Below are 22,726 nucleotides of genomic sequence, written 5' to 3'. Positions count from 1 at the left end.
CTGAGGAACACGGTTTAGCACGCAGCCTTGGTAGAGTTAGAGAATGGTTGGACTCTGTGATCTTAAAGGGCTTTTTCATAGAATCATTTGGATTAAAAGGATCCAGGAAGAAACAACACATTCATATTCAGAGGGCTAAAAATCAGGGTAAGGAGGAGCTGGAAGGAAACATTGAGGGGAAGGTCTGAATAGGGGAAAGGGGAAAGTGAAGCAGGACTTGGAGTGTAAGCAGCTGGGATAGCTACAGGAAGAGCAGATGGTGGAGAAAGTGGGATACAAGCATGAGGAGCAGGGGCATTTGGAGAGGAGAGAAAGCCTGGGATGGATTACAGGCGCACACACTGTGTCCACTGGCTGCTTGTCTCCAAAACCTGGAAATGAGCCTCTGTGTTACTGTGCTGCCGATAGAACATGTCAGACCCACCGGGTGGGCATGAGTTGCCAGTGTGACAGCAACCTGCCATCAGTTATTTTTGGTGGAGATCAGCACTGCAGGCACAGGGGCGTTAGATGCAGCTGCTGGTGCCTGTTTTAGCATTGAGACAAGTCCAGTTGTTAGAGGACCTTTCTTCCAAAATTATTTTTCCATGAAGAGGTACACTGTAGATCCAGGCTGTAAGTGTAAAATCCCATTCTCAAAAGCTAAGCTCCACTGCTGTGATTTGGAGCTGCAGCTTCAGCCCTGCGGTGCTTCTGCAAAGTGACAGTCGTTACTTACACATCATCCTGCCTTTACCCAATCCTCACCTCATGCCCTCTGCAGATTTATTCTTTAATCAGCCCAGCACAGTGAAACTGTTCTCTGCAGGGCCCCTTTTTCATATGGCTGAAGAGAAAGGATGGCCTTACGTGGAAGCCATGGAGCAGGCACAGTGAAGTGTGATGCTCTCCTGGCTTGAAGCAGCTGGCCATAGCAGCTTTTTTTGTAGGAGGTCACTTGTGCAATGCTGTCATTTGGTGCCCAGCATGAGGAGCCTCATTGGGAAGTACAGAAATGCTAATTCTTCAGGAGGCAGTTGAAGCAGATAGGAGCTTTGATATATAGTCAGGGCCCTGCAACATCAGGGGCCAGGTGCCTGTGCTAAGCACCAGAAACTGCTGGAGCTCTTGTTTGCATCTTGTCAACCTGTTGTTAAACCTATAATACCCATTGTTACCCACTGTTGGTAAGCCTGTGGTGTCTCTTGTTACCCTTGCCTCGTAAAGCTCTATTTGAAACACCCTGCTCCTCTTTTTAGTTTGTCAGTGAGGGGCTGAGAAAGACTCGGCTGACAGAGGCATCACACACATCTCAAAGGCATAGGGGAGTGCTCACTGTCATACATCTGGATGCACTATATGGTCACCAGAGAAGTATGTTCCTAGTTTAGAGGCTTCGAATCTTCCTCTGCAGATCCAGTGGTTTTGTTAGGATTGTACTCACCTAATATTAGGGCCTATATCTGCAGAGGTTCCTAACATTGTGCTGCACAGAGGAATTGGATTGTGTGCATTTAACAAAGCTTTGGACTGCTTGTAGAATGTGAGGGGGTAAAAAAAAATGCTTCTCATGGAAATTTAAAAACAAAAAAATCTGTGGCCCTTGGGAAAACAAAAGAGATTCTGTAACTGAAGACTCATTCAAAGGAGAGTACAATTTAAAATGATGTAGGTATTTTTGTTTGCCTAAGCAAACGTAGTGATCTTTCTGACATGATGTTTTTGGCATGATTTTATATCATAGAATTATAGAATTATTTTGGGTGGAAAAGGCCTTTTAAGATCAAGTCCAACTATTATCTAACTTTATCAAGTCTGGTGCTAAACCATGTCCCCCAGCACCACATGTATGTTTAAAACATGTACCTGTGGATGCAATCAACTGAACACAGACTTCAAAATGAAGCTGACCCTCTCAGGCTCTATGCCCCAAGGTACTCTGATGGGCTTTCATCTGTGTCTTCACTGTTTGTGTGACCGAGTAGCATGTGCTGCTTACCCTCTGCAATTGTGTGTACTGCTGTGACCAGTCCTTGTCTCAGTCATTAGGGGTTTATTGGCATAAAGGCATTGCCAGTCCTGTGCATTTGCAAGGTTAACACCAGGTCTAGCAAGTAAATCCAATCAGAATACAAGTAGGTTTCCTGCTGTCCTTGTGTGAGCTTCACCTCCCATGCTTGAAGCACTGAAGGTTTTAAATGGGGAGGGAGGGAGGAAGGGAGGGGAAGCAGAGGGGCAGCTTCAGCTCCACAGCCTGGTCTGTGCCTTTGTCTCTGCTTTTTCAATGAAATGTGTCTCAGTTGTTTCTTTGTTCTGTAAGTGATAAAACACTTGGTGTTTGTTTCCCTCAGACAGTGGAGAACCACAGTGAGGGCAGCTTGCTGAAGCCAGGTGTGGTTTTCAAGATGGCCTGAGTCTTATAAATGACAGGAAATGTTGTCTAACCTGAGCTGGTCTTCAGAAGGCTTTACACAAGGAGAGAAAAGCCAGTTTTTTGGATCAGACCTTCAGCTGTTGACTGGCCTCCAGCTACTCAGGAGGATGTCTCATAGGAAAAGAAGTTGTCCAGCATGCCTCAGGTAGTTGTCTTTGTGCCATAGGACAGAGAGCACTGCAAACCTTGCTGCTGTGCAAACCCTGAAAACCACTGTGGTGTTCAGCTCTGTCACAGCTGACCTGGCTTTGTAGAAGGGGCCTTTTGGACTCATAAGTGGTGGTGAATGGAATTAAATCCAGCTGGTGGCCAATCACAAGTAGTGTTGCCCAGGGCTCAGAGTGGAGCCAGTCCTCTTTAATATCTTTATTAATAATCTGGATGAGTGGATTGAGGGTACCCTCAGTAAGTTTGCACACAACACCAAGCTGGGTGGGAGTGTTGCTCCTCTGAGGGTAGGAAGGCTCTCCAGAGGGAGACCAACAGGCTTTTTTGATGGGGCAAGGCCAATTGTATGAGATTCAACAAGCCCAAGTGCTGGGTCCTGTACTGGGGTCACAACTCTGTGACTGCTCCAGGCTTGGGGCAGAGTGGCTGGAAAGCTGCCCCACAGAGACCTGGGGGTGCTGGTCAACAGCCAGCTGAAGATGAGGCAGCACTGTGCTCAGGTGGACAAGAGGGCTGCCAGCATCCTAGCCTTCCAGGGAAGTGATTTTCCCCCTTGACTCCTGGGTGCCGTTTTGGAGCCCTCACTCCACAACTCCCTGGAAGGAGTGCTCTGTAGTTGCGCCTACCTATGCAGCTCCTCAGTCTCTTCTCCCTAGTAACAAGTGGAAATGGCCTCAAGTTGCACCAGCAAAGGGTTAGGCTGGTGTGGTGAGTTGAAGTTTTCCCCCAGCATTAACTTTTAGCCAGACCAACTCAGTTAGAAGCAGATGAAGCTGTATTTACAAGCAAAAACTACACTCTACAATGGAATGCAATGAGTATGTACAAAATATACAGTATTTACAATATTAGACAGATATTTACAGTTAGCAAACTACATGAAGACACACACACCCCCCAGTCAAAAAGACCCAGGAAGCTGTTCCACTGCCCCCCCATCCCCCTGTCCCAGAGAGAGAAAGGAGTTGAGAGAAAGCAGTGGGTTAGACTTATCCCAAGGCCAGCCAGAAGCACGTTATCTCTCCCCAGAGCTAAACAGATGAGATCAGAAGAGAAATGGAATGGGAATGTGAGGAATTGTTGTGATACAGCTTCTCTTATCCCAGACATTTATCCAATGAATTTCTTTAGAATAATCTTTTGTTTTCCTTCTTACACCCAGTAGTGATTTGTTTATATTTTTCTACTTTTCTGCTTGAAATCTGCAGCCTAAAACTACCACAGCTGGCTATCAGAAGAAACTTCTTGACTGCAAGGTTCTCAAAGACTGCCACAGGCTCCCCAGGTGGAGCCTCCCCAGGAGGTGGTTGAATCCCCATCCTTGGAGGTGTTCAAAAGAGGCAGAGATGTGGGACATGGTTCAGCCCCAGACTTGGTAGAGTTAGAAAATGGTTGGACTCAAAGATCTTGAAGGTCTATTCCAACCAAAATGATTCTGTGGTCTTGGGGAGAGCAAGCCCTCCCAGCCCACCCGTGCCAGTTGTGGTGGCACTTTGTGTCTCTGAGGAATTTATCTGTTACAGATGCCAATTCTAGGAGTAAAAAAAGAAGACAAAATGGATTCTCCCTGATGATATTTCTAATTGTTAACTGCAGTCTGTACCAGTGTCTAAAGAACGTGCTGGTTAGGATCTACCTTGGTGCTTGGGATAGCAACAAGTCTTGGCCACAATGATAGAGGGAAAGGAAGGGCAGCACTCCTGCTCCTGCCCTGCAGGTCTATCCCAGCTTGCTTTTCCAGAGTCACTGAACAGCTGTATAGTTGGAGGAGCTGCTTGATGTATGGTGGGATGTGCAAAAGCCATGTTGTGCTTTTGCAGAACTGGTGCTTTGTGGCAGAACTGGTTCCGTCTGGTGTCTATGCTAGTGTCCCCTTGGGCTGCCACTCAGGTCTGCAGATCTGTGGTATTGAGTGATTTTTCCTGTGGTTGGAGCTGCTTTTTCAGGTCTTTTTCAGCTGGGGAAAAGAAGGGTGTGAGGAGACTGTGTGGAAAGAACAAGTGAATGCTGGCAGCTGTGTGCAGGCACTCTGTGAGTAGCTGGACTGCTGGTTTTCTTACTCCCTTATGCTCACCAGTCCAAGGAGTTTACAGAATACAAGCAATAGGTTTCACTGGATCTTCTCCTAAGGCCTTCCAGCTCCTCACAGCAGCCTTGGAGAAGAATCAGGGAGCAGCTTCCAGAGGAGTTCAGAGCAGAAAGTATCTAACAGGCTCTTTCACAAATGCAGAGGCTGGCTCAGGGTCCATCAGTTCTCTTCTGATCATGTTTTGGCTTTTGACTGCAGGAAACCTTAGCACAAATGAAAAAGTGTGGCTGTTTGGAAATAAATTGAAAGCAGGCATGAAGTGTCCCACACACAAACCTTGGAACCCTCCTTTTCCTTTCCTCTCCTCTCTCTCTCCAGCCCCAGATCTCATCAGATGTTCTGTCCAAATCTCAATAACTTGGACCCAAAACCTGTTTGCACATGACTTCTGCTACCAGAAAGGTTTTGTCTTTTTCTCCCATGTCTGTGTTATTTTATTGAGTGCAGGAAGTGTGTTTTCATTAGGAGCACTAAAGCCTTTTGTCACTTGGTTAATGCAAGTTAAGAATCAGCATGCAGCTGGTGACAGGTGTTTTGCAGCTGGTGGGACTATTGGAGGTTACTCCAGTTTCTGCCTCCCTCTGACAATGGCAAAATGATCATTTGTGTGGCTGCTTTGTGCTCTTAAGTGTATAATTTTCCTTCCTTTCCCATTCTGAAGGGGTGTCTTCTCCCTTTCTTTCTAGCCTTGGCCACCTAAATGAAAGCTGTTCTGTCAACTTTCCTCCTCCTTTGGCCAGGAAGGAGGGTGCAGAGTAGAAAGGGAGGACAAACAGCTGTCTTTTAGGTTTCAAATCAATGCAGCTCCTTAGCAGGCTGGCAGTGTGAGTTCAGTCATTAGGAAAGCTGCTCTTTCATTCAGGAGGCAGCCTGAGCCAATTCTCTCCCAGTCCAGGACCAAAGAGGTAGGAAGCTTGGTCCTTTCCAGCTTGTAAGACCATTGCAGCTGGGACAGGCTTCTATTGCCAGTGTTTCATTCATGCAGTGCAGTGGAGGACCATGCTGGCAGTTCAGAGGTCAGCCTGTCTCACAAAACTAGTGGAATATACCCATGCCTTCTGTGCTTGGAGTCCCTCTTCTTGACAGAGCCACCTTCCGCTGAGCCTGAGAGTGGATAGAGGAAGGAGATCTGGATTTTCCAGTTGACCTCTCCGGTTGAGTTCAGGTTCAAACTCTGAGTTGAGCAAGTTGTAAGAAAATGAGATGGATGGAGTCAACCCTTCAGGTGCTATTAGCACCACAAAATCATGGAATCATTTTGGGTGGAAGAGACCTTTAAGATCATTGAGTCCAACCATTCTCTAACTCTACCAAGGCTGGTGCTAAGCCATGTCGCTCAGCACCACATCTTTGGCTCTTTGAAACAGCTCCAGGATGGGGATTCAGCCACCTCCCTGGAGAGCCTGTTCCAGTCTTTGAGAACCTTCCAGCCATGAAGTCTTTTCTAATGTCCAACCCAAACCTGCCCTGGAGCAACTTAAGGCTGTTGCCTCTCCTCTTACCAATTGTTAGTAGGGAGAAGAGACCAAACACCCACCTTGCTCCAACCTCTTTCAGGGAGCTGTAGAAAGCCTCTTTTTCTCCAGGATAACCAACCCCAGTTCCCTCAGCTGCTCCTTACCAGACCTGTTCACCAGCTTTGTTGCCGTTCTCTGGAACTGCTCTTCCACCTCAGTGTCCTTCTTGTAGTGAGGGGCCCAAAACAGAGTCCAAGACTCAAGCAAGGTGTGGCCTCAACAGTGCTGAGTCCAGGGGGTTAATCACTTTGCTGCTCCTGCTAGTCACACTATCCCTGATCCAGGCCATGATGCTTTTGGCCACCTCTTAGCACACTGCATGAAGCAGTCCTGCACATAGGGCTAATGAATACCTGGAGCTCCAAGTAATTTCTGCAGGACTTGCAGACCTGGCTTCAGTGTCATAGAAGATGTTTGCACCTGGATGGTGGCATTGCCAAGCTGTTGTGTTGTATACTGGGTTGGGTTGTGCCATTTATATTCTGGAAAATATACAGAACCCCCAGGAAAAATGGTCAGACCAGAGAAGGGTTGATGCACTCTTAGACTAGAGCCTAACTAGCACTGGTGAGGTGTCACCCAGCCCAGACCTGCCTAGTGGCACTGCAGCATTAGGGAAGATAGTTCAGTGCTTGCTGTCAGCCTGTTCCTGAGTGTTCTGACCTCTGAAGTGTGTTTTGGTTGCAGGGATGTGGGTGGGGAGGATGGCAGCTGAAATTTCATTAGGAAATCCTAGCCCTTGCATACAGGAATCTGCCTGGCTGGCATCGAGATCTCATCCCACCACTTCTGATCAGCAGCCTTGTTTTGCAGGCATGGACACAATGTCACTGCCCCGGTTTACAAGTGGCAGTGGAAGGAGCCATGGCATGCAGTGGCAAGGAGGATTGTGCAGATTTCCCAGTGTTGCTGTTAGAGAAGTTTATCTTCTGAGGGATGCAGAAGATGCTGTCTACATCTCTGGGGTCTGGAAGATGAATAGGCCTGTAATAAGGCAGCAGATACCAGTTAGCTGCAGGAAGGTTGGTTAGTGGGAAAAGTCCTTCTTTCTCAGGTGTTCTGTTGTTTTCTCTGTAAATTTGAATGGCTAATACCCTTCTGCTACTGCTCAGTGGTTCTCCAACCTGAGAGTTTGCAGGGTGGTGACATCACTACTGACAGCAGATGAAAAACCAAGTAGTGCAGTGGTGGACTCGATGACCTTAAAGGTCTTTTCCAACTGAAACCATTCTGTCATTCTGTGACTATGCTACCCCAAAGTAAATGTTTCCACCTTCAAAAGAATTAGCCCTGCCTCCAAATGTTAAAGAAAGGTTTCCGGATGCTGTGTTGTGCTGCAGGCAGGGGCAGACCTATGGTGTGCTCAAACAGCATGAGGCATGTGAGGAAGCCTGGACCTGGAGCTATGCATGTGTGCTCCCCAAGCAAAGTGGGAGTGCAAACTGCACAGTCACGGGATTTTTTGGCCTTGCATGCCTCTTGGTCTTCTGCTCTTGGGAAAATTGTACTGCTGGCATCTGGGTATCAGCAGTGCCATTAGCTCCAGGTGGGCTTCCCTTGAACTGGCAGGGTTGTAAAGTGAAGGTGGGTTCTGCAGACAGGTGAGATTAGCAGGGCAGTTGTGACTGCAAGGAACTCCTGTCAGCAACTCTCCAGAAGTCTTTAAGAACAAAAGAAAAAAAACAGAAAAATAGTAAGTCAAGAGAGTGTTGGGGAAGCCTGGTTTTGCCTCTCTAAGGGCTGAGCTGGCTCTGCAGTGACAGTCATGTGACAGGCAGAATACAGCAAAGATGCACTGAGGTCTCTCTCAGCCTGCACTGGCTTCCTTGGAGCAGAAGCATTAGGGTAAAGCTAGAGCATGAGAAGGAGGGAAAGACTTTGATTTATGCACTGGGAGGGTCTTTGCCCTGCTGCCTTCTCTGGTTGGGTTTTTTTTTTTTTTAATGCAGTGCTTATTTTTTTCTCCCTAGCTATTTTTTTAGCTCTGTTTAATCTTCCCAATTGGTCTCCAGCCTGGCTTGCTTTAATCCCTGCAGGTCACTGTGCAGTTTGTGTGTTTGTTGCTCTTTGGCTGTGTTCTGCCATCAGCACATTTGGTCATGGAGTTTACAACAAAGAGAAAACACCTGACAAAGAAGCAGACCTGATAACAGGCTCCAGTTTCTTCTCAGCAACCCAAAGGGGTCGAGGTGGCCAAAGGAGCACTGGCAGGATCACAAGGGAATTCCTGCTCTGCTTTCAGCCTGGTGTGCTTCTCTTTCCTGAAGGATGGAGCACTGTGGAAAAGAGGAAGTCAAGACAGAGGTGGGCCTTGTTCTTCTCTTGCACAACAAATCCCCCCAAACCCTTCAATAACTAGAGAGGAGGAGGATGAGGCTCTCCTGCAGTTGCCGCTGTATCTGCAGAAGTGTAGTTCACAAATTGTAGGTGCCCTTTCCCGGCAAGGAGAGTTGGCTCAAATGCCAGGGTCAAGAGAGACTCTACAGCTGCAGTGTGATTGTTTCCTGCTCTTTCACAATTGGTCAAAGGAGAGGCTGATAAATTTGAGACTGACTTCTCTAGCAAAACACTTCAGTGTCTAAATAAGGAGTTTGCAGTTGCTTTTTGTTTGTGTCTTTTATGCTGGCCAAACTATTCTCCCTGCCTAGAGGTTGCTGGTAGCAGTGGATTTGAGGAATCCTGTATAGTGATACACAGTTATGTATACACAAGGATAGATACACAGAGATGGATGGATGGATGGATGGATGGATAGATGTGACATTTGGTACAGCTGAGATGATTCTGTGAGGCATCTCCTGGGTACTCACAGATTGGTGCTAGGGACCAGGACTGAGGCATCTCATGAGTGCACTGCTCAGGGCTTTGCAGCACATGGGATATTCCCATCTTGGGTGCTGCAGTGGTGGTCAGGGTACTTGCAGAATCTCAGCCTTTTGTCCTCTGCCCAAAAGAAAACCAGTAGCACCACATCATGTCTCCTGGAGGTTCTACCTGGTGTGATGTCCAGCAGCTGCTGTTCTCAAGGCCTTTGGTTCTCCAAGAGATCACTGAGTCTCTAAGTGCTGATGGATCCTGGGAGGGTGTTTGTGCTCATCTTGGGCTGGAGACCTCTGACAAGAGGAAAGCTCAGCTTCCAAGAGGTGGTGAGGGGAGACTTGGAGCCGGGGGATGCCTTAACTCCTCCAGTGCAGCACACAGCAGCAGTTTTAGGATAGGAGGTGTGGAACCAGGAGTAAGTGCAAGCCTGTCCGTCTGGAAGGGCAGGAGAGTGCTGGGAGCTCCCCACAGGTCATCTGCCCTCCTGGGATGGGACTGCAGGGGTCCTGATGTTCAGAACCTCATCTCTCCACACTCTTCTGCACAGGACCAAGCACTTGTATTCTTTCATTTAACTTAGACTAGCAAGCTGCTGTCTAAAACCTGGGTAGTTTGTGGGGTGCTGTGAGCTGGAGGGGGGATAAGATCCTGTCATCTTTGGATGAAGGACAGAAGTAATAGCTGGAGATACTAGAAGTAGAAGCAGGTGGTGGAGCTCCCTGGGCCTCTACCCTTAAGCGTGTGCAACATCCCCCTTCCAGCTCCTTTCATTTGGAGGGGAGTTGGAGATGGCTGGTTTCTCCCTGGTGTGAGAAAGGAGTGAAAGCTGAAGATGGTCAAACAAGACAGCCCTCATCTGCTGGAAAACACCATTGTCTAAGGACCAGAGGTGCCATGCTGCCCAGCTGCTCACCTCTGGTGCCACTGGACCAGCCATCCAAGCAGGAATTAAAGGTGCTTTTAAAAACAGAAATAAATCAGACCTGCCTGCAGCCTTGTGTAGGGCCTGCAGTATTCAGATGAACTTGTGATAAATGGGAGTGCTGGCTCATTAAATCTTGCTTTGCAGTTTGCCCTTGGGAAGGGCTATGGTTTCAGAGTGTAGTCATGATCTGAGATAGTCCTAATTCTAATCTCTTGGGTGGGTTTTTTTGTTTCTTTTTTTTCCCCTTCCAAGGATTTCTCTGGGTTCAAATCCACTTTCACTTGTGAGCTGAAAATTCTAGCAAACTCTGGCTGCCCATACTTGTATGTTTATGGACTAGGAAAACCAATTCTATGTTGTTTGCTGTTGGTCTAAAACCAACGCCTCAGTGTGACATTTGGAGTATCTGCTGGTTGCTCCATGGAGGAGCATGGTGGGATGTGAGCAGGTTGAGAGGTTCTCCTCCCGCTCTCCTCTGCCCTGGTGAGGCTGAATCTGGAATATTGTGCCCAGTTCTGGGGCCCTCAGTTCAAGAAGGGCCTCAGGGAACTGCTTGAAAGAGTCCAGCACAGAGCCACAAAGATGATTAAGGCAGTGGAACACCTCCCTGCTGAGGAAAGGCTGAGGGAGCTGGGGCTCTTTAGTGTGGAGAAGAGGAGCCTGAGAGGTGCCCTCATTCATGTTTGTAAATTTGTGAGGGTCAGTGCTGGGAGGACAGAGCCAGCTCTGATCAGGGATGCCTAATGATAGGACCAAGGGGCAATGGGTGCAAGCTGGAGCAGAGGAGGCTCCATGTGAACATAATGAAAAACTTTTTCACTGCCCAGAGAGGTTGTGGAATCATCTTCTCTAACTGCCAAGTCTGAGACTAAACTATGTCCCTCAGTGCTGCATCTCTGCATCTTTGAAACACCTCCAGGGATGAGTATTCAACCACCTCCCTGGAGAGCCTGTTCCAGTGGCTGAGAACCCTTCCAGTCAAGAAGTTTCTTCTGATACCCAACCCTTCCCTAGTGCAACTTGAGGCCATTTCCACTTGTTGCTAGAGAGGCGAGAAGGAGAACTTGCACAGGTAGGTACAACTACAGGGCACAAACAAGCAGACTCTTCTAAAGAGACAGATCAGGAAATGAGAATCTCACTGTGGTATGGGGTGAAATCCTGCAATTACATGAATTTGAGTGGAAAATCACAAACCTGCATAGAATAACAGAATAGTCTGGGTTGAAAGGGATCTCCAAAGGTCACCTAGTCCAACCCCCTCTGCAGTCAGCAGGGACATCCTCAACTAGATCAGGTTGCCCAGAACCCTGTCAAGCCTCACCTTGAATATCTCCAGGGATGGGGCCCCAACCACCTCCCTGGGCAATCTGTTCCACTGTTCCACCACCTTCATAGTAAAGAACTTGTTCTTAACATCCAATCTAAATCTGTTCTTCTCTAGTTTGAATCCATTGCCCCTCATCCTATCACCACAGGTCTCTCTCCATCCTTCTTGTAGGCCCCCTTAGGGTACTGGAAGGCTGCTATCAGGTCTCCCTGGAACCTCCTCTCCAGGTTGAACACCCCCAGCTTCCTCAGCCTATCCTTATAGCAGAGGTGCTCTAATCCCCTGATCATTTTCATATCCTAAGATTAGAAGTACCACTGCCTTTACAGAGTGCCCTGCTAATTGTTGCTTGCAGGAGAAAAGCAGCAACAGGCTGAAGAATTGGCTCACAAGAGCAGTTGCTGTACCATAATCTCCCAGTTCCTTTCTTGCCTTGCTAATAAGAAGTAAGACTAAATTAATTTTTACAGCGTTCCAAATCTGTGTCTCTGCGATTCAGAGGCTTAATAAGATTCTCCTGCTGAGCCAAGGAAAGCTTTAGTAGTGCTTTTTAGCTTAACTTTTTCTAGGTTTTAGTTTCAGGACATTTGTGCAGTGGCTGAGACCTTTGTTTTGGTTTAAAGCCTGTATTTCATCAGGATTTACTAATGTCTCTCAGTGACTGTGTAAATTGGTGGTGCTGGAGCTGGGCAAAACCTTGAGAAACAAAAACCAAACCCATCAAACAAACAAACAAACACAGGAAAGAACCCAGAATGAACTAAATTTTGTCCAAAATTAACTGTTTTATGAAATGTTTCTCTTTGCCAGAGCTTTTTGGGTTGTGCTTGGTTGGTTGATTTTTGTTGGGTATTATTTTGTGGGGGGTTTTTTGGGGGTTGTGGTGGGGTTTTTTTTAGAGGAAAGGGAAAAAGCCTTCTCTTTTGTTTCAGCATTTTCTGAATGAAAGGCTTTGTGACGTTTCTCCTGGAGGCAGCTAGCCATGGTTAGTGATGTTCAGTGCTAACTTTTGTCAGGGGCTGGGCATGAGCAGGCCAATGGCATCCTGAGCTGCATCCAAAGATGTGTGGCCAGCAGATCCAGAGAGGTGATTCTGCCACTCCACTCTACTCTGGTGAGACCTCACCTGGAGTACTGCATCCAGGTCTGGAGCCCTCAACACAGGAAGGACATAGACTTGATGGAGCAGGTCCAGAGGAGGGCCACAGGAATGAGACCTTCTCACTCTGTACAACTTCCTGAAAGGAGGTTAGAGTAAAGAGGGGCTCAATCTCTTCTTCCTAGTATCAAGTGATAGATCAAGAGCCAATGGACTCAAGTTGCACCAGGGGAGGTTTAGAGTCTGTCTTCTTCCCTGCTTCTCATTAATTTCACCCTCTGTACCTCCACTTCCCACAGGGGCCTGTTTTCTAGGCTCCAGTTTGATCTCTGAATGCCAGCTCCTGCCTGGAGGGAGTGGCTGTGTGGCTGTGTGTGCTGGGAGGAAGGTCGTGGCAGGAGCACACCGTGTGGGAGGGGAGGCAGGAATAAGAGTTTCTGGCAGGAGGGAGCAAGTTGGGACTTGCCACCTTTCCAAGCACATCCCCAGGGCCACATCAGAGAGCCATCTCTCCTGCCCAGGATGTTTTGCTCCCTTTCTCCCCCACTCCATTGCCAGGAATTAGAGTCCCAGGGGGTGTCTGTGATTTTGGGTGTGGGACTTCAAACTGGTTGAACCAACTCGTAGCAGATGATTCACTGGATGGATTTTGGCCCTCCCTTGTGTTCCCACAGCATCTGTCTGTGAGTGGTGCTGGGTGTCCTAGTGACCCCACAGCCATTGAGTTGAAGCTTTCTAATATCCCAGTTTGAGTGGCAGAGGGGAGGGTTATTTATTTATTGGTTTATTAGTTTTGTTGTTGCTGCATTAGAGGCTGAGAGACCTGGAGCTGTTTCGCTTGGAGAAAAGCAGACTGAGAGGGCATCTTCTCAATGCTCAGCAAGACCTAAAGGGTAAAGGTCAAGAGAGTGGGGCTGGACTCTTCTCAGTGGTGCGCAGTGCTGGGACAAAGGGACAGGAGGCACAAACTAGGACACAGCAGTCTGCACTTGAACTGAAGGAAAAGCTTCTTCCCTGTGAGGGTGCCAGAGCACCAGACAAGGCTGCCCAGAGAGGTTGTAGAATTTCCATCTCTGGAGACTCAAACCCCACCTGGATGTGTTCCTGTGCAACCAGCTCTAGGCATAACTGTGTTAGCTGGGGGTTGGACTAGATGAGCTCCAGAGGGCCCTCCAACCCCCACCATGCTGTGATTCTATGATGAGGCTTATTCACTTGGATTGGCCAAATGTAACCATCCAGCACTGGGTTTACAGTAATAAGCAGTGAGACTGGTGAGGCCACATAGTGTCTGGGGGAGTAATCTGTAGCTGGAGGGACAGAGGTGGTGTTTGGAACTTGGCTTAGAGCTGCTGCTTCTCCCTGCATTTCAGGCTGTTGCAAAGTGGTGGTGGTGGGGATCATCTAAACAAGGGTGGCTTCACTGCCAGCACTGCTTCTCCCAGAGATGCCACCTGCATCTGAGATGGCAAAAGGAGCAAACTGCAGGCACAGCTCTTCCCCTGCTCCCCTGAATTCATTTCTTTTCCAAGGTGGGAGCAACCTGGCTCCTACTGCAGCAAAATCCACTTTTCCCTCCCCAGCTGAGGCAGCTGTGAGTCAGTGTGCTTGTGGGGTTCATCAGCAGGAGGAACTGGTCTGAGGAATCATGACACTGGCATCGTTGGAACGCAGCCAGCTGGAATCTGTGCTGATGGTGCTTTGCTTTCTCCGTGCCTGACAGTGTTGGAGAGGAGGAGACAGAGCAGCTGCGGCTCGTGGAGGCCACTAAGGTCCACAGGTAACCCCCAAAGACTTTTGAGAACTTGGGGTTGGGCTGCTCCTATGTTGACCCCCACACTCCTCTGTGAATAAGGATAAAATCTTGCTACTGGAGCTTGTGTCTCTCTGGACTGCACTGAGCAGTCTCTGGGTGGGTTTTGGGTATTGCTGCTGCATACATTTGAATGAATTTCCTCCTGGGTCCAGACCCTGCTGTTGCTTTCATCCAGTGAAAGCTGTGGTCTCAGCTCACCAGACCTTCCTCAAACCAGCCTGGTGCAGCCTAAAGCTGTGTCCTTGTGGCCATATTCACTGAAGTCCATACCTGTAGCCTTGGGGGTAAGTGAGAGTTTTAGGGGCACCCTTGCTGGGTGGTCTGCTACTTTAAAAATGGAGTTGTGTACAAAATCACCAAAGGACAGGGATCAGCAGGGACTTCCAGAGACCATCTACTCCAACCCCCCTGCCCATGCAGCTTCACCCAGAGCAGGTTGCACAAGAATGCTTTGAGGTGGGTTTTGAAAGTCTTCAGAGAAGGAAACTCCACACCCTCTCTGAGCAGCCTGCTGCTGTCTACTCAACAGGCAGGGCTCGAAGCCCCTGCTCATACACAGCCCCACATTTCCTGGCTCCTGGTGATAAAATTCCTCTCTGGATTCTTCACAGTAAGGTCTCCCACTCCTCCTCTCCCTTTAACATAAGGTTCTGTTAGGAAGTTGAGCTTCATAAAGCCTTCCTACCAACATCCTGCCTGGGATCAGTAATGGTGTGACCAGCAGGACCAGGGTAGTGATTGTGCCCGTGGGCTTGGCACTGGTGATGCCACACCATGGGTCCTGGGTTCCGTTTTGGGGCCCTCACTCCAAGAAAGATGTTGAGGTGATGGAGCATGTCCAGAGAAGGACAAAGAAGATGGTGAAGGGTCTGGAGAAGTTGTCTTGTTCAGTCTGAAGAGGATGAGGTTGAGGGGGAGACCTTGCTCTCTACAGCTGCCTGAAAGGAGGTTGGAGCCAGGTGGGGCCTGGTCTCTTCTCCCTATTAACAAGTGATAGGAGGTGAGGAAAAGGCCTCAAATTGCCCCAGGGGAGGTTTAGGTTGGACATTAGAAGAAACTTCTTGGCTGAAAGGGTTGTTCTCCAAGTCTGGAACAGGCTCCTCAGGGAGGTGGTTGACTCCCCATGCCTGGAGATGTTTCTAAGAGGCAGAGATGTGGTGCTGAGGGACATGGCTTAGCTCCAGACTTGGTTGAGTTAGAGAATGGTTGGACTCAATGATCTTAAAGGTCTTTTCCAACCCAAATGATTATGTGATTTAGGAGGAAACCTTCGACTGAAGTAAGGTGCCACCTTGGCTGCAATAATAGGTGCAATGTTTCCAGCCTGAGGCAGGGGCAGGGCAGTGGTAGGTGACAGCATCAGAGCAGAGAGAAGGGGGCTTGGTACCTCTGTGCCACCCAGCCCAATGCAGCAACCCCCCAGCAGGCAGTGGGAGCTGGCTGACCACATCATCTCTGCCAAGTGGAGCAGGGAGGGCAAGGCTGATGCTGCTCTGCCCCAGTGTCCTCTTCCAGCAAACTTCCAGAGTTTCATGGTGCTTCCCTTTTTTTTCTCTCTCCTCCCTAATAAACACAGAGCTTGGCAGAGGCACAAACCCCATCTCATCCCTGCTCACAGCAGAAAGGGAGGCGCAAAGGCAGCGAGCACTGAGTGCTGGAGCCAAAACCATGCAAGGGAGAGAAAGCAGAGGGGGAGGAAGAGGAGGGGGAAGCCCAGTGAATAGGGGGAAAAGGAGAGGAAACTGGAGAGGAAATAGTCCGGAGAGAGCAGCAGGAGGTATGCGAGGCAGGGCCAGAAGAATGGAAGGAAATCCTTGCAGAAATGGGTGATTGGAAATCTGTTCCTTCTGTGCCCTGTGACGTGCCTGCTCCTGGCAGATGCTCTGGATCTGGCAGCCTTTGGGGAGGAATCGGCTTCTCTTTTGGAGATGTCTGTTATGAAAGGGACAGGGAAGGAGCACTAGAAAGAACCCTCCCTGCTCATGACCCTGGAGTACCTGGAGGTTTAGTCCCAGAGGATGAGTTTTGGAAGTGGGTGGGTATGCCCAGCCAACACAGGGCTCCTGTGGCCACAGCACACTGAGGTCTTACAGCTCCTTCCCCCTCCCTGGCTGTCTCCTTATCTGGAGAAGCAGGGGGTGGGAGGAAAAACCCATGATCTTGCTGGCCTGCTGCCAGTTGCTAAGGCAGCTTCTTCAAAAGGGAGAGGAGCTGGGGAGGGAGGGAACTGCCTGGAGAGGAGGCAGATGATGCAGGCAGGGACCAGGCAGAGAGAGGAGCCAGCAACCACCAGAGATGGAGGCAAGTGGGGCCATAGGCTCAGCAGGAGCAGAGACAAAGGAGCCCAGAGGAAGGAGGGGGTAAAATGGAAAGGGCTAAAGAGGTCACCAGGGAAAAGGCTCTACCATGGAGCTAGCGTCCCTCTGCAGACCTGAGCTGATGGCTTAGCTGTAGCTCAGAGCAGCTCTATCAAGTGTTGCCTCAGGCTGCAGGGGATGGTTCCCCCTCTCCCCCCTGCCCCCCCGATGGCTTTTCCCTTATGTGGTTTCTCTGATGAGGAGAAGACACATATGCCCTGGGAAGCCAGCTCTGCTGTACACACAGGGACAGGAACAGCACTTGCTCCTGTTGCCAGCACTTGGAGGAAGAAGTGTCCTGCTGAGCACGAGTCAGGTGTGCAGGTGAGAGGCAAGGAGCATGGTCCCTCCTAGGGGAGGTCACCAGGAACGCCATGGGACAAAGGTGCCTTTTGCTTTCTCCTTGGTGCTGTGTTTGCCCGCATGGCAGGTACCTGAGCAAGGACTGTGAAACCTGGCCACACCACCTCAGTAACTTTCCAGTTACTTGGGCCCAGAGAGGAGCTTAGTGCCTGTGGTTAGTTACGAAGTTGCTGCTTGTGGTGATGCCAAGCAGCTGCAAAGCTGATTGCAGACCTGGGCCAACTCTGAGCCATCACTCCCAGCAAGGAGCCACTGCTCAGCACTGCTGTAGCTCCTCTGCTGGGAAACCCAGGACACATTGGCCAAAAGAGGACTGTCCTTCAATCCTGAGGGCACCTCAGGTTCTTAAGTGCTTTAGCCCTCTGGTGTGGGGTCAGTGTGAGATACTTCAGATGTGAACCTCAGTCACGACAGGTCGGTGTCCAAACCTACTTTCTGTTGGCTGTGGAGAGATGTCTGGCAGCTGCTGGGGAGCCCTCCAGTTAGGGCAGACACTGGAGGGAGGTGCAGCTTACCAGCTGCCTGCACAGGGACCCTGCTTTAAAAGCCTAGTGCCGTGCTGAAGGGTTTGGAGTGGATGGAAGAGATAAGCAGGGCTCTAGCTGTAACCTCGATGTTTTGGGCTTGGAGGCCTCTCGTAGTGATGAGAGACATGAACTCTTTCAATGCTAGGTTGCAACACGAACCAGGCCAGCCTTGGGAGTGCAGCAGCAGCAGCATCTCCACTGGTCAGTGCATGAGCACTGGAAATGCCTGGGTGGGAGCTGGCAGTACATCAGGGCAGGGTGGGCACCGCTGTAGCCTGGCAGTGGAGCCACCGGGGGAAGCCACCACCCCACATTGTCCTGGGCATGTTTCACCGCTGAGCAGACAAACTCAATCCCTGGGCTGGCTTTAATCCTTCTCCTCCTTTCTTTGCATTTCTCTTGCCGTGTGTGCCTGCAAGTATTTGTCCCCGAGCGGCAGCTGGTGTGCAGGGCCCTGTGCCCTGGTTGCTGCTGGCAGCCGCAGGGGTAATGTGAGCCAGTTCACTGCAGCTCAGCTGCTCTGTGCAGCGTGGCATGCTGGGCAGAACTTGCTGCCTTTCTCGCTGGGCTTCTGGTTTGCTGTAAATCTAAAATGGAGCAGTGTTGTTTCTGTGGGTGCAGGAGGCTGGGAGGAAGGGCAGGAAGAGGGGTGACTCATTCCCTGCATGCTTCAGCCGGGGCCAGCCCGAGTGGCACTCCTGGCCTGCGCTCCCTGCTTCTTTGCCACAAAAGGCTGCAGCCAAAAAAAACAGGAGCCAGATCTCCCTCCTCACTGGCCCTGAAAGCAAACACCAGTCAGCAGGGGTGGGGGGAGGGAGAACAGGGCACTGATAAATGAAGCAGTGGATTAAGGTGTCAGCTGTTTCCTGCTGGGATTTAATGCCCTAAAGGACAGAGCATTTTATGTATTAAACCTGGCCAAATTCTGCTCTCAGCCAGCCTGCCAGCACCCCACTAAGCTGCGCACAGCGCACAGCCCCACTCCGAGCTGCGGCTCCCAGCACAGCAGGGCTCAGCATCCCTCAGCGCTCCCAGCACGGGAACAGGTGCAGAAGGACATGGCCAGTGAAGGAACCTCTCTACTTCGGGAATAAAAGCCCCAGGTCAGGAACAGAGCTCCCACAAGGTGACATTTCTCTTGTTCCATAGGGTGAGACTGGGCCGTCCTTCCCTCATCCCTCCCTGCCACCTCCTGCAGCAACCCAGACCCTCTGTTGCTGCCCCAAGGCATCTGTCTGCACCTTTAACCATCATCTTCTGTGAAGGCAAAAGAATCAAGCCAGAACTTCTTTTAACTGTTTATTGTATAATATAAAACTACAAAAGTAAGACTGCTCATTTCCATGTACATCTGTCCAATCGGGGGTTGATTACAGCCCATCCCTACAGGTGAATACAGTAATCTGGTTTCAGATGTATATGTCTGTAATATTGCATAGAAAAGGCACAGCTCTAAGGTCTGTGGGAGGGGAAAGGGAAATTCAGCCTTTTGTTTTTCTTGGAGGTTTTTTTTTTAGCTTTTTTTCCTCTTTTTTTAAAACTTATTCATTTATTTGACAATAACAAGCCCTGTTCAAACAACCATGCACTGAACATATCACACTATTTACACCTTTTCCAGAATCTTGGCCTTTGTAGGCACTAGGTATGGATTACACTCAGAACTAGACAGGCGTCGAGGTTGGGATTTTCAGCTGCGATGTGTGTTGTGTTTGGGGTTTTTTTTTTAAAGGTTCCAGAATCTGTTTATTTTCAGAGAGAAGTGCTTAAAAATGAACTACTTCCTTTTACAATGTTCAGTCTCATTCATTAATTAGAAGCACTGAAAGCAACTCGCACAGAAGCAGGGCACTGAAACCTGACTGGGGAGGGGAAGGAGGAAAAACCCAACCAAAATCCCCAAGCAAAATAAAAACAAATAAAACCCAACCCTGTAACAAGAACAAAAAGTTCACAAGATGCTGGAGTGAATTAAACCCTTTGTCAGACAGGACCCATTGCCATTGACTCCATTTAATGATGATACAAGTGTAAACTTTGGATTCAAAACATTGGTTTTTCAACAACCCAGGCTGTGACCACACAGCAGCCAGGGAAAAAACCAAAATCACCTTTGCGAGGTCCAAATCTGTTCTTACAGTGACTGCTTCAGACATTGGCTTCATTGCCTTGCTGTTGGCGCTGGCTGCAAGGAAGATGTCAGACTGAGGCGCTTTTATGTCACGCTGCTCAACGTTCTCCAGAGGAGATTCCCTTTCCTTTGCATACAGGGCTGTGCAGTCCCGCTGGGCTCCGGAGGGCACCGCTGGTGGCTGAGGCCGGGGCCGGTTGGACACACCGAGCCACACAGGTAGTTTGAACTTGAGCAACCAAACCCTCTGCCACTTGTGCAGAGTGTAGCCAGGACTTCTTGTCTGGCCTTACCCTCTGGCAACGAGGCAATGGCAGCTCTGGCACAGCTTCTGGGGCTGGAGGTAACATCCTGCAAGCTTCTTCAGCTCTCCAGCCCCAGGGACTTCAGCTGAGCTTCGTTTACCAGGCCAGCAGGATGGAGATGAAGGCATTTGCTGTTGCCTCCTGCTGCAGATTCCAGCAGAGTGCTGGGGGAGGCCCATCTTGAGATGCTGACAGGCTAGGAGCCTGATGAGGACTAATTTTGACCACAAAACTGTCCCTCATCCAAACCTTTTTTTTGCATATTTCAAACAACCAGACCCAGATTAGAAAAAGGGGGTGGGGAGCGGGAAGAGAAAGTCACATGAACCATGCATATCCTGATTGGAACTCAATTAATTTTCTCTGACTCTGGCTCCCATACCATTGTTCATACAGATTTACATTCCTACAAGAGAATACATTCCTACCATACATTCTGTACACGTTACAATCCAGATGTTGTTAGCTTCACAATAAAATAAATATATTTACAGAAGGGAAAAGGGGGGGGAAAAATAAATAATTTATGGAGGGGGGAGGGGGGAGAAATCACTTCAAATCCAAAGCTCTTCTGTTCTGCTCCCATCTTGTCACTTCATTGCACATTTGTATCAATCTCCACCCCTGCTGTAGTTCTCAGAGAAGTCCCCCACGTGGCTGCTGTTAGGACCGTGGCAAAGGTCACGCTACAGACAGCAAGTGACTATGAGGGGGGGGAGAGCCACAGCTGAGCCCTTCCCGCGGTAGCCTGCCGCCCTCACGGAGCAGCACCAGCCCTCCAAACCCTTTGCCTAGCCCCACAGTCAGGTATGGTTGTGTCCTCATGGACTCCCCAGGAGGACTGCCCTTCAGCACCAAGGATACACAGACATCTTCTGAGAGGTAATGTGGATTTAGACCTCTTCTCTTCTGAGGCCACACAAACCTCAGGCTGAGCTCGCTCACCAGTGAAGCTTTCCACAAAGCTGGCAGTGAGATGAAGTGTTGCCCAGCAGTTGGGATTTGTTTAAATGCATGAAGGAATCCCCAAAAAAAACCCCCTCAGCATCTCCAGCATACTGTAAGTCAGGTTTGACCATGGTGAGGCAACTGCTTACCAAGATGTTCAGGCAGCATGGTAGTTGTGCAGACACACAACCCCACATGGCCAACGTGTTGCCAGTCACTCCCAGGAGGGGCAGAGTCCATCAGGGCTGTTTTGTTTCACAAGAACCGAGGAGAGCAGCTGAGTGAGGTCTGGTTGCTGCTGAGTGCAAGACCACCTCACACCATCTCCTTCCTCGCCCCCTTGCTTCTGATGGTCCCTACACTTGGTCATGTTTTTCTTAGCCACAACAGTAACTTTTCATCTAGGTAAGGAAACAACTACAAATCTATCAGCATCCTGTTCCTGCACTGAGTTCAGGTTGGAAGAGAGACAGAAGCAAACCCACCCCCCCAGACCCAGCTTGCCCCAGCACACCCTGGTGATGAATTGCAGTTTCATCACTGCAGGTGACAGCTCCGGTTGGACAAGGACTTCCTTCACTGCTAAACGGTGTCCATGTGCACATCTATGTCACAGCTACCTACCTGTACACTAATAAATACATCTATGGCCTGCTTTAAAGTGCCACTTCAGAACAAAAAGCCGCCTCTTCGCAAAGGCAGGCAAGACCCAATTTCATCCATGAGAAGAAGGGAGCAGAACTGACTGAATATTGCCAAATGACATCAAACATAATTTAAAAAAAACAATCCCTTAAATAAATACAAAAAGTTACTCCTAAAGAAGCCATAGGGGCATGTCAACACTATAGGCTGCTCAAACAGCTAAAAGTACCATCGGAGAACTCAAATGCGGCGGTGATGGCAGCGAGAGGCATGGTGTGTTGCAAACGGTTTCCTCTTAAATTAAATGTACACCACAGAGGACCGAAACAAAGAAACGACGACGACAAAGCAATCGGTGCAGTAATGAGAGGACTCCTGGGGCGTTGGGGGGGCGGGGACGGGGGACCATGCATAGAAAAAGCTGTGTCTGTCTCTTGGTTGTAAAACAGGTCCATAAAGTGTAAAGCAGGTAAGAGGGTCGGCACGAGAACCCGACCCTAGGCGAGGTGCCGAGCAGTGGAACACGACTGGGTTCCAGTTTCGACAGCAATGGATATTGAAGCGAGTCCATCCAGTGCAGGTAAGAGATGCTTCACTGCAGTTAATACTGAAGTTGCCTTTTTTTTTTCAGCACTTAGCACAGTGAGGTGGGGAAGAGGGAAGGAGGAATGCTCCAAGAAAGGGCACGTGGATGCTGTCGGCACCAGTCCTCTGCCCGCTCCGCGGGTGTGCACCTGGCCCTTAGGAAGATCACTGCCAGATGTTGGTTCTCAGTGGGCAATAGGCACCTTCCCCCTAAAAAACCATTCCCCGCAGCTTCAGGGGAGGAAGTGCTGATTTGTCGCCGTGCTAAGGCGCTCCGTGTCACACAGGAGGGATATCCCCAGTGAGGGGACACCATCCCAGCGCCGGGGCAGGGAGGCTGCAGCTGCAGTGGTGGTGGCGGCGGCGCTCAGGGACCTCTTCAGGTGAAGTTCCACAACTGTTTCCTGCCAACTGCTTCACGCAGATGTTGGAAAAGGACATGGCTCTAAGTTTCAGGAATCACAGTAGTGTGCAGTGGGTAACAGCAGGGAGCAAACACTTGTGAAACTCCGACAGAAGTAGCTCCCAGCCCTTTCTTAAAGCACTTTTTGTTTGCATTCGGGGAAACCGGCCGCAGGCTTATTTGATCCAATTCTTTGCACCATACAGATATAAAACATTACAGCTCTGTATAAAAGTACAAGTGGCTCTTGTACACTGGAGTTACGCAGAAACTACAGGAGCAAAT

This window comes from Dryobates pubescens, chromosome 39, assembly GCF_014839835.1.
Source record: "Dryobates pubescens isolate bDryPub1 chromosome 39, bDryPub1.pri, whole genome shotgun sequence".
Lineage (NCBI taxonomy): Eukaryota > Metazoa > Chordata > Aves > Piciformes > Picidae > Dryobates > Dryobates pubescens.
Note: the sequence above shows the minus strand (reverse complement) of the source record.